The following is an 11,417-nucleotide window of genomic DNA, read 5'->3' as shown; positions in this document are numbered from 1 at the left end:
TGATGTTTATGGTTAGGTACACATTGGTGCAACTACAGTGCTTTTTTCGCGAATGCGCTTGTTAATCATCACCCGTTTGGCGAAGTAAGCTGTGATTCGATGATAATTAACAGGCACCGCATCGATTATATGCAACAAGCTAGATAAACTAGTAATATCCTCAACCATGTGTAGTTAACTAGTGATTATGTTAAGATTGATTGTTTTACGATAAGTTTAATGCTAGCTAGCAACTAACCTTGGCTCCTTGCTGCACTCACGTAACAGGTAGTCAGCCTGCCACGCAGTCTCCTCGTGGAGTACAATGTAATCGGCCATAATCGGTGTCAAAAATGCGATTACCGTTGTTAGAAAACTTGAAATCGGCCCTAATTAATCGGCCTTTCCGATTAATCGGTCGACCTCTACTTTATACTATATTTAAGGTTTTGAACATTAGGTCTTCATTTCTGGCATGCTGTGTGCCAGCATTTGTAAATAACAAAATAAAGATCCATAACTTAGGTATTGGGTAACTTGTATGTAAAGAAAATGTAAGCATTTTAGAAATGTGTTAATTGACTGCATATTGCCCTTTTAGAAATGTATTACAAAATAAATAAAATTGACAGCATATTCTGTGAAACACGATGATTGTGTTTATGGTATGGTCCACAACAGACGGCTAATTGTGTTTAGCGTTTTGAAAAATGTGACTACAGATTGGACAAAAGGATGTTAGTGATTGTAAAAAACTGTAAGATGTAAGTCATAGCATAGTACATTGGGTACAATCATCTCTACACTCATACGCTTCTCTCTGTGTGTGTGTGTGTGTGTGTGTTGTGTGTGTGTGTGTGTGTGTGTGTGTGTGTGTGTGTGTGTGTGTGTGTGTGTGTGTGTGTGTGTGTGTGTGTGTGTGTGTGTGTGTGTGTGTGTGAGACTTGGATGGCTGACTGTCAAGCAGAGGAGTGCTGCTGACCTGGGCTGTGTTACAATGGATGATCACAGCAGTGGTGGTGTCAGCTCCAGCTCTCAGCTCCAGCTCTCAGTCCCTTAGTCAGTGATCACAGAGGACTCTTCTTCAGCTCTGTTCCAATATCACACTAGAATACCACTCAGAATGAAGCAATGTATTGGGCATGCATTATAAGTGATGCTAACGTGGATACTAGAAAATACCTCACATCCACACCAGTTAGCTCTCAATCTGGAGCAGGCTACACCTGGGTTCAAATAATATTAGGTTTTCTTTCAAATACTTTGAGTGTGAGATTTAGCCTGCCTGGAAAGCCAGATGGATACAGGCAACAGCTCTCTAGAACGGAGAGAGGGGATATACTGTACACTCATAAAAAGCTTGAATTACTCACTATGCTGTGCTTTTAAAATGATGTTCAATGCCAATCACGATTCCAGTGAATGAACATTAGCAACTCACTGTGGTGGCTAACACATTAGTTTTACTCCACTAGTCAATGTTTTTTTCCTGTGTTCCAGACAATTAGAATGCATCGAACCCAACTCGACGTCACCGCTTTTCTCCACACTCTTCCTATCCATTTTAAATGTGTGTAGTTCAGTCCTTGATCTGTTCTTGTCTAATGATTTATGTATTCTGTCATGCTTTAGATTTTTGTGTGGACCCCAGGAAGAGTAGCTGCTTCAGTAACAGCTGATGGGGATCCTAATAAAATACAAAATGTTGTCTGTTTCTCCTCTCTCTCTCTCTCTCTCTCTCTCTCTCTCTCTCTCTCTCTTCTCTCTCTCTCGTCTCTCTCCTCTCTCTCTCTCTCTCTCTTCTCTTCTCTCTCTCTCTCTTCTCTCTCTCTCTCCTCTCTTCTTTTCATGTTTATCTCTCCGCCTGTCTGTCTCTGTTTTTTGCTATCTTCCTCGTTCTCTTTCTCCCTTCACTCTTTCTCTCTCTTTTTTTTCTCTCTGTCTCCTTACATTTTGGGGTGGTTGTCATGGTAACGGCAGCCCATGCGCAAAAAAGAAGAAGAAGAAGAATGCAGAAGGCATAAGGCATTAAAGTGGTTGTGGCTAGATGGTATGCTCTGTTTTGCTTGTTTACAGCGGGTCATTTCATAGGGAACTGTTGGAGGCGCTCTCACATTGTTACATTGCCAACACTTTCAGAATAAAGACGCAATGTATTGGGCATGTATTATAAACATGGCGTCCGTTCTAAAACCTGGCCGAACTCTCTTAATATATGGCTCTGGCAGAAACCAACTAATGTCCTTTGTCATGAAAACCCCTTTCATTATCTGACAGTAGACAGCAGAAGAGGCCATTAGATGTATATTTTTCCTGACAACCAGAGAGAAAGGTTTGTACTGATGGTAGCCTACTGGCTCTTACAGTCAAGCTCCATTGAACTATACATATATTACAATTCTGAATTAAGATGCAGATTGCTCTTTATTTCCAATTCAATTCATGAATTTGAATTGAATTTGAGTTGGATACACTCAACAGGAAGCAGAATTTAAATAGAATTTGAATGAAAGGAAGTGGAATTGAATTCAAAGAAATTCATTGAAATTCAAATGGCTTACTTATTCTACACATCACCATCATTTTTTTTTTTTTTAAATCACATCATATTGTGAATTGTATCATTGTTTTCGGTTTACGCCCTGGCTCTCCTGGTGTTGTTATCGTCAATTGAACATTGAAAATCCTTGCAGGATCAGGATCAATGGCCTTCTGGAAGGCCTTGAAAGGGACAGCTATCATGCGGACCGGGACGGCCGCTGCTCTTCTGGGCCTAACACAACTGTCGGAATACAGAAAACCACAGAATACATGGGCACAGGCTGGCGTATGTAGCAGCGGAAGGGGCAATTACAGCAGCCATTTAAAGATGAGCTCCCAACCAGAAAAGCTCAGCTCTCCACCCTGCAAGACACTGAGGAGTTTGATGTTCTTGTCATAAGGGCCGGGCCGCGGGCTCCGGATGTGCTGTCACACGCAACCTTAAGACTGCCCTGGTGGAGAGGAATGATTTCTCATCGGGGACCAGCAGCCGGAGCACCAAGCTCAGCCACGGAGGAGTATACTACCTCCAAAAGGCCATTATTAAATTCGATTATGAACAATACATGATGGTGAAAGATGCTCTCCATGAACGCTCCAACCTGCTAGACATCGCCCCTCATCGCCCCACTACCCATTATGTTCCATGTTTACAAATGGTGGCAGCTGCCATACTACTGAGCTAGTATACAGATGTAAGACCTGGTGGCTGGAGGCCAGTGTCTGAAGAGTAGCTATGTCCTCAGTAAGAACAAGGCCCTGGAACTCTTCCCCGTGCTGAAGAAAGACAAGCTGGTGGGAGCCATCGTCTACTATGATGGACAGCATAACAATGCAGATTGCCCTGACAGCAGCCAGACACACTGCTGGATTTGCTAACTACAGTACACAGAGGTGGTCCACCTGCTGAAGAAGACAAGTGCTGAGATGGGCAAGGAGAAGATCTGTGGGGCATGCTGAAGAGACGTTATCACAGGAAATGTATTTGACGTCAGAGCCAAATCATCAACTCCACGGGACTGTTCACTGACTCTCTGAGGAAAATGGATGACGGGAAGAACGCTAAAATCTGTCAGCCCAGTGCTGGGGTTCACGTAGTCATCCCTGGTTATTACAGTCCTGACATGATGGGTCTCCTGGACCCGGCAACCAGCAACGGCCGTGTCATCTTCTTCCTGCCCTGGGACATGATGACCATCACGGACGACGGACACGCCCACTGACGTCACTGCCTACACCATCCCCAGAGAGGAAGACATCAACTTCATTCTGAACGAAGTCCGCAACTACTGTACCTCAGCCCTGATATAGAGAGGAGACGAGAGGAGAGGAGACGTCCTGGTAGTGTGGATTGGTATCCCTCCTCTGGTCACTGAGCCCAACTCTAAAGACACTCAGTCCATCTGCAGGATCCACAGTGGCCTGGTCACCATTGCAGGAGGGTAGGGCTGCCGTCTTATCTTCTTTGGGACAGGGGGGCAGTATTGAGTAGCTTGGATAAAAAGGTGCCCAGAGTAAACTGCCTGCTAGAATATGCATATAATTAGTAGATTTGGATAGAAAACACACTGAAGTTTCTAAAACTGTTTGAATGATGTCTGTGAGTATAACAGAACTCATATGGCAGGCAAAAACTGAGAAAAAAATCCAACCAGGAAGTGGGAAATCTGAGGTTTGTAGTTTTTCAACTCTTTGCCTATCCAAGATACAGTGGAAATGGGGTCATATTGCACTTCCTAAGGCTTCCACTAGATGTCAACAGTCTTTATAATTTGCGCAACGTCACTACAAAATATCTCAAAAATTACCTCTAAACTTTGCCAAAACATTTCAAACTACTTTTGTAATACAACTTTAGGTATTTTTAAACGTTAATAATCGATCAAATTGAAGACGGGTCTATCTGTTTTCAATACAGGAGGACAACAAACTAACGCTACTTTTCTAGTCTTGCACAACTCTCAAACAGTACACATAACGTTACACTGATTCCAGATGGTCGTACTTCTTCATTGCACAAAGGAATAACCTCAACCTATTTCCAAAGACTGGTAACATCCAGTGGAAGCGGTAGGAACTGCAAACAGGTTGATTAGAAATCTAGTATCCCAATGAAAACTCATTGAACAGACAGTGACCTAAAAAAGAAGAAGATCTGAATGGTTAATCCTCTGGGTTTTGCCTGCTACATGAGTTCTGTTATACTCACAGACATGATTCAAACAGTTTTAGAAACTTCAGAGTGTTTTCTATCCAAATCTACTAATAATATGCATATCTTATATTCTGGGGATGAGTAGAAGGAAGTTGAAATTGGGCACGCTATTTATCCAAAAGTGAAAATGCTGCCCCCTATCCTAGAGAAGTTAATGCAACCCCTGTGTCAGATTTCAAAAAAGCTTTACTGAAAAGCCCACCATGCAATAAATTCCTTTTTCTGTAGAAATGCGATGGAACGCAGCTAACTCTCACGTGAGGGCGCGTGATCAGCTCATGCCAGACCCCTGACTCAATCAGCTCTTATTCCCTCATCCTTCACAGTAGAAGCATCAAACAACATTCTAAAGACTGTTGACATCTAGTGGAAGCCTTGGGAAGTGCAATCGGACCAAATTTACACTGTATCTTGGATAGGCAAAGAGTTGAAAAACTACAAACCTCAGATTTCCCACTTCCTGGTTGGATTTTTTCTCAGGTTTTTGCCTGCCATATGAGTTCTGTTATACTCACAGACATCATTCAAACAGTTTTAGAAACATCAGAGTGTTTTCTATCCAAATCTACTAATTATATGCATATTCTAGCTTTTAGGACTGAGTAGCAGGCAGTTTACTCTGGGCACTTTTTTATCCAAGCTACTCAATACTGCCCCCCTGTCCCAAAGACGTTAATCTCAGTTTCCTCATCTGAGTCTGCTCTTGGGTTCCCCTGTTCCACTCCGCATAGCATAAAGTTGAACATTTTCATTTTCAAAACTCATTCTCGTAAAATAATTTTAAATAATTATAGTGGTCTGGAAATATTCTACAATTGTGTTGTGGGTTGTCTATAATTATCCATAATTCCCTTAATGTTCTAAATGTTAGAAAGAAAGAAAAATCCCAGAATGCATTAGGTTAAACACTGCAGTATGGAAGGGAACAATCTAACATTTCACAGCAAAGAAAAATAGTGCTTGACATCTTTGAGTTAAAATCTAATTAACATTTGAAATGGTATGTCTATTCTTTGCTTTAATAAGTGGCATAACCTTTTGATAAAATATTTTTTAAATGAATGAGACTCATGTTTCACATCTCAGTTGAATTTGTTTTAATTGGTTTTAATCCAATTATACTTCCTTCAATTCAAATTCTGCTTCCTGTGGGATGTAGCCAATTCAATTCAAATTCATTGTTGGAATTGAATTAAATAAAACAAATCCGAATTGACCACAACCCTAAAGCTATCAGTGGATTCAGAGCTACTAGACTGGTCACTGTTTTATAATGTCTGACTGCAGTGGGCAATAAAGCTATTAGTAGACATCAGAGGAAGTACGTGCATTAGACTGGACATCCAGTTTACTAGACTTGACACTCATTGTCTTATAATGCCAGACAGTTTAGTAGACTAATAGGGTTCAGTTTAGTACACTGTGAGGGTTCAGTCCCCAAAGTTTGGCAGTGATGTGGGCATAATTATTCTCCTTAAGGGTACACTCAGCATGGTAAGGTCATCGTAAACAGTAACCACATCACTGACATCAATACTATTTAAATTAAGGGAGGGTGCAGATCGGGAATAGCCAATAATAATGGCAGTAATTGCAATTTGAATCATGTTGATCTTAATGTCTGTACAGTTGGAGAATTTAAAATAAAATATGTTTTAAAGCTAGCCCAATTTGAGGACTATTTTAAGTATAATCCTTTCACTTCAAACCAAATCCAACGAAAGAAAGCCGTCATATTTACCAGCTAGAGATGGAGGTAAAAGAGACTCCCTGCTTGACCTGGCCCAGCTCTCTAGCCATATGCTGTGTGTGTGTGTGTGTGTGTGTGTGTGTGTGTGTGTGTGTGTGTGTGTGTGTGTGTGGTCGTGTGTGTGGTGTGTGTGTGTGTTGTGTGTGTGTGTGTGTGTGGTGTGTGTGTGTGTGTGCGTGGTGCGGCTGCGTGCGTGCGTGCGTGTAGTGCGCGCGCGGGCGCAGGGCACTGTGGAATCAGCCTGAACTGAGGACGAATGGATGTGAAATATGAAAGCGAGTCCGAAGCATGCACGCAAGCTAGTAGGCGCGCACACACACGCAAACGCACACACACTCCACCAGACTCCATATCTTTCCTCTGGTTCTCAAGCGCGAGTAAACATTGATTCACTGTTTCACCAGCAAAAATGTATCATCGTTGAACGAAAGCAAAGTATTTGTATATTTTTTTTGTCAAACAATATATAATACAGTGTAGCAACGTCAAGTTACCGAAGATTGACTTTCAGTGCTTACATTTGACAAATCATCGTTATGCTTAGCTAACATGGTGAGGCACACATAAAATATTGTACTATAAAAAAACGGAATTTCCATACGGAATACACGATTCCCTTATAGCCTAAAAGTTTTGGGGAGAAAAGTACTTTTTCAATCATGCATTTCCCCAAAAGGATATACATTCACACATTTTCATACGGACAATAATAGGCATACAATATCAAAAGTAAGTTGTCACCAATGATAGTAGGCTAAGTAGAGTTCCAGTAGAAAGCCCTTACCTCACCACACCGTACATCACAAGGACATTCCCGAGCAATCCCACCACGCAGATAACGGAGTAGAGCGCCGTGATGGAGATGGCTACTATAATATTGGAGGCGCTCTGAACCGGGAGCTGATGGGTGTAGTTTCCTCCGTTGGGCTCGAACCCCATCTCGTCGTCCGGGTAGGTGACATTGGATGGAATCACCGAGTACAACTCGAAATCAGCCGGTTCATCACCGGGGGCAGTGGATGGCTCCATGGTTATACTATTGTCGCTCGCGTCTGTGACTGTCTCTGTTCTCTGGTTCGTGGTTCTGAAAACTTCACCAAGCACTACTGGTCGGCTAGGAGGGCACGACTTGCGCTTTTGTTTCGCCTACTGGGCGTTTTATTGGTTGGAAGGTGTGTACTTATCCTTACGCGCCAAAGGGCGAGTTGGTCGGTTGGTCTGTCTCACCAAACGGTCGATCCTGATTAACAGAATGATGACAGACTTTACCACCCAAGAAATAAGAAAGCAAAAGTGTTTTCACTATTGTTTAGATTTCACAGAAAATGATGATCCAATAACTGTTCCTTCATGTGTCCAATTGAAAGACARGAGTCCTGTTCTCAGGAGGATCGGTCTGTGTAGTGTTGCCGGTAGCCATTAGTGGAAAAGGTGCACATAGTGATTTGTCTCGCTCTCAAAACGTCTAATGTTACCCCATCCGGCCCTGCATGTGATTTCTTATAACCAACGTTATATGTCGAGATCAAAGATGTGCATAGTTGGCTGATAATTGTTTTAGCCTATTCAGCTGAACTGAAGAAGCCAATTAATGTCTACACTTATCGTAGACTATGCGACAGAACATATGATAAACATATTGTTCACAGACAATACCATGATGATGCAAGTTTATTTGAATAAATAACCAAATGCAGTACTTTGAATGAAATAATACTGGGCCTAGGCCTATTAGTGATAGAATTAGCCTTTGTCTAGATGTGTAGTTCTAGGCTTGGTGCTTGGCAAGCACATAGAGAAAATAATCTAAAAAGGAATTGAACGGTGCCTCAGCTGGTTTTGATGTGGCAATTTTCATCTTAATGGAAAATGCTTGTGGAAAAACTGCTCCTCATTAGATAGCCTACATTTGCTAATGTTCTTTATAATCATTGATATTTCTCAGATGAATATCACCTGTGGAATACTACCCCAACACCCTACCATTGAGCCAATAGGGTTAACCCTCTTGGTGGGAATTGTAACATGGCTCATACAGTGATTTCGGAAAATTTCAGACCTCTTGATATTTTCCACATTTTGTTACATTACAGGGTTCTGAATATTTTCCGAAGGCACTGTACATGTACTACCTGTGTTTCAACGCTTGAGATTGATAGAGCTAGCAGAGCTACAAGGCTTGATATGCTACGGTACCAGTATTTGGAGACTAGATTGATGCAAATGACTCAGAGCTTAATATTTTATATCAGAGAGAGGTACAGATTTTCTTTTCGTTTCTGTGTCGCTAGTTGTTTCTCTATCTCTCTCACTCGCTTCTTCCCTCTCCCCCTCTCTCTCTCCCACTCACTTTCTTCATTTCATAATTTAATTGATTCCTCTCCTACTGTGTTGATTACTTTTCTCTGAGTCCTTCTCCTCATTACTCTCCACTTTACCAGACTCCATAATGGCCCTTCATTTCCTGCTATGTAAAGTGGCTATACAAACTCTTGTTCACACACAACTAAACCCTTCAGGAAATATACAACACTCTTCTGTCCGCAGGGCTTAGAGGTCCAGTTCATTATTAGTAATATAAGCTTCATGGACCTTTGGAGTTCACACAGGTTGAATCTTACATGGCAATCAATACCCTATATAGGGCCCTACTTTGACCAGAGCCCTATGGGTAGTGCACAAAAGTAGTGCACTATATAGGTGATAGGGTGGCATTTTTGGATGCAAGCACAGTAATGATGTGCCTACGTTGATGATGCGCCTAGATATCCCCTTAATCATCTCTAATCCTAAGTGTCACAACCACATTGATTGATGGGGCAGAGATAAATCCTTATCGTAAAACATTACATCAAAACAACCCGGGCACATGTCGTGGAAGTTCTTATACAGGGACACCCAAAGTCAATCTTAAATGAATCATTGTTTATTGTCACAGTGCTGGAGAGGTTTCAACCAACTCAATGCACCATGTACACATGTCAATCAGGAGCTCTGCCTGGCCAGTCCCAGCAGTTGTCTTATACAGTAGGGAGAACAAGTATTTGATACACTGCAGATTTTGCAGGTTTTCCTACTTACAAAGCATGTAGAGGTCTGTAATTTTTTATCATAGGTACACTTCAACTGTGAGAGACGGAATCTAAAACAAAAATCCAGAAAATTACATGGTATGATTTTTAAGTAATTAATTTGCATTTTATTGCATGACATAAGTATTTGATCACCTACCATCCAGTAAGAATTCCGGCTCTCACAGACCTGTTAGTTTTTCTTTAACCTTTTCTCAATAGGGGGGGCGCTATTTCCACTTTGTAAAAAATCGTTCCCAAATTAAACTGCCTCGTACTCAATTCTTGCTCGTACAATATGCATATTATTATTACTATTGGATAGAAAACACTCTCTAGTTTCTAAAACCGCTTGAATTATATCTGTGAGTAGAACAGAACTAATTTTGCAGCAAACTTCCTGTGAGGAATTGAGAAATCTGAAATCGAGGGCTCTGTTCCAGGGTCAGTTTATTAATTTGCAAACATTAATTTTAATGTTTGTGCTTTTCTTATAACTAATATAAGCGCCTCTAACAAACAGGACACTTCGAGTGACCCTCCTTCAAGATGGCCGTACTTCTTCATTGCACAAAGGAATAACCTCAACCAATTTTTAAAGACTGTTGACATCCAGTGGAAGCGGTAGGAACTGCAAGCAGATCCCTTAGAAATCTGGTTTCCCAATGAAATCTCATTGAAAAGAGAGTGACCTCAAAAAAAAAATCTGAATGGTTTGTCCTCGGGGTTTCGCCTGCTAAATAAGTTATGTTATACTCACAGACATGATTCAAACAGTTTTAGAAACTTCAGAGTGTTTTCTGTCCAAATCTACCAGTTATATGCATATCATATCTTCTGGGCCCGAGAAGCAGGCAGTTTAATTTGGGCATGCATTTCATCCAAAATTCCGAATGCTGCCCCCTACCCTAGAGAAGTTAAGGAAGTGATTGAGGTGGAGACTGGGTTTGGGGATTCCAACCTATGGTTGGAATGGGTTCAGTATACGGCCAGATCAGTAGCTAAAGAAGAATGTTATGCCTGCGACACAGCCAAACCTCAGTTGACAACCATCCTCTTTCCACTCGATGGAATTAATTCACCCAGGGTAATGGCCTGTATGGTAAAGCTGTTCATGAAGGCAGGGAAGCCAGACAATGACAGTTGCACTGATCTGTAATATCTGTATCCCCATGTACCCATTATATCCGGACTTCCCCGTTTCACAGTAGCAGAAGGAAACTATTATTGTATGGCTCGATACAGCACACACGGATGGGACTTAGGGGAGGTAAGAACATGCAATAGGACAGAGAATGTTACAACCGATGAGACAATGAGGGACCTGACTGGGTGGTTGAGTTCCGTGGACTTTAGTAAGATAAAATGGCCTAGAGCAGATGTCTGGTGGTTGTCTGGAGGTATGAAGCTGTGGCCTAACCTGCCTACAAATTGGACCGGTATTTGTGCATTAGTACAGTTAGGCATAACCTTCACTCTTATCAAACACAAAAACCTAGTGCCAGGTAAAAGAGAGAGAAGGAGTGCTCCGCCAGAATCTTTTGACAATAGAGTTTACTTTGATAGCATTGGGGTTCCAAGGGGGGTGCATAATGAGTTTAACCTTTCACGAGCCTCTTTACCCCCAGTTCCCGGAAGCACCCCCCACACCCCCCACCACCACTAATAGCATAGGCTAGCATAGCTTCACAAGTAGATAGTAGCATCTAAATATCATTAAAAATCACAAGTCCAAGACACCAGATGAAAGAATACAGATTCTTGTGAAATAAAGCCACCATTTCAGATTTTTAAAATGTGTTACAGGGAAGACAAAATATGTAAATCTATTAGCTAAAACACAGCAAAAAAACACCACTAT

General features: G+C 41.6%; 2 pseudogenes; one reads left to right on the top strand and one right to left on the bottom strand.

Moving 5' to 3' along the window:
• LOC111955964 (delta-type opioid receptor-like) overlaps positions 1-7,575 on the bottom strand; it is a 29,156-nt pseudogene extending 21,581 nt beyond the window's left edge.
• Positions 2,672-3,966, top strand: LOC139023324 (glycerol-3-phosphate dehydrogenase, mitochondrial pseudogene; annotated as a pseudogene).
• Positions 7,576-11,417: the final 3,842 nt, after the last annotated feature.

Source organism: Salvelinus sp. IW2-2015, linkage group LG31, assembly GCF_002910315.2.
Source record: "Salvelinus sp. IW2-2015 linkage group LG31, ASM291031v2, whole genome shotgun sequence".
In the NCBI taxonomy this organism is placed as follows: domain Eukaryota; kingdom Metazoa; phylum Chordata; class Actinopteri; order Salmoniformes; family Salmonidae; genus Salvelinus; species Salvelinus sp. IW2-2015.
Note: the sequence above shows the minus strand (reverse complement) of the source record. Positions and strands in the feature narration are given on the sequence as shown.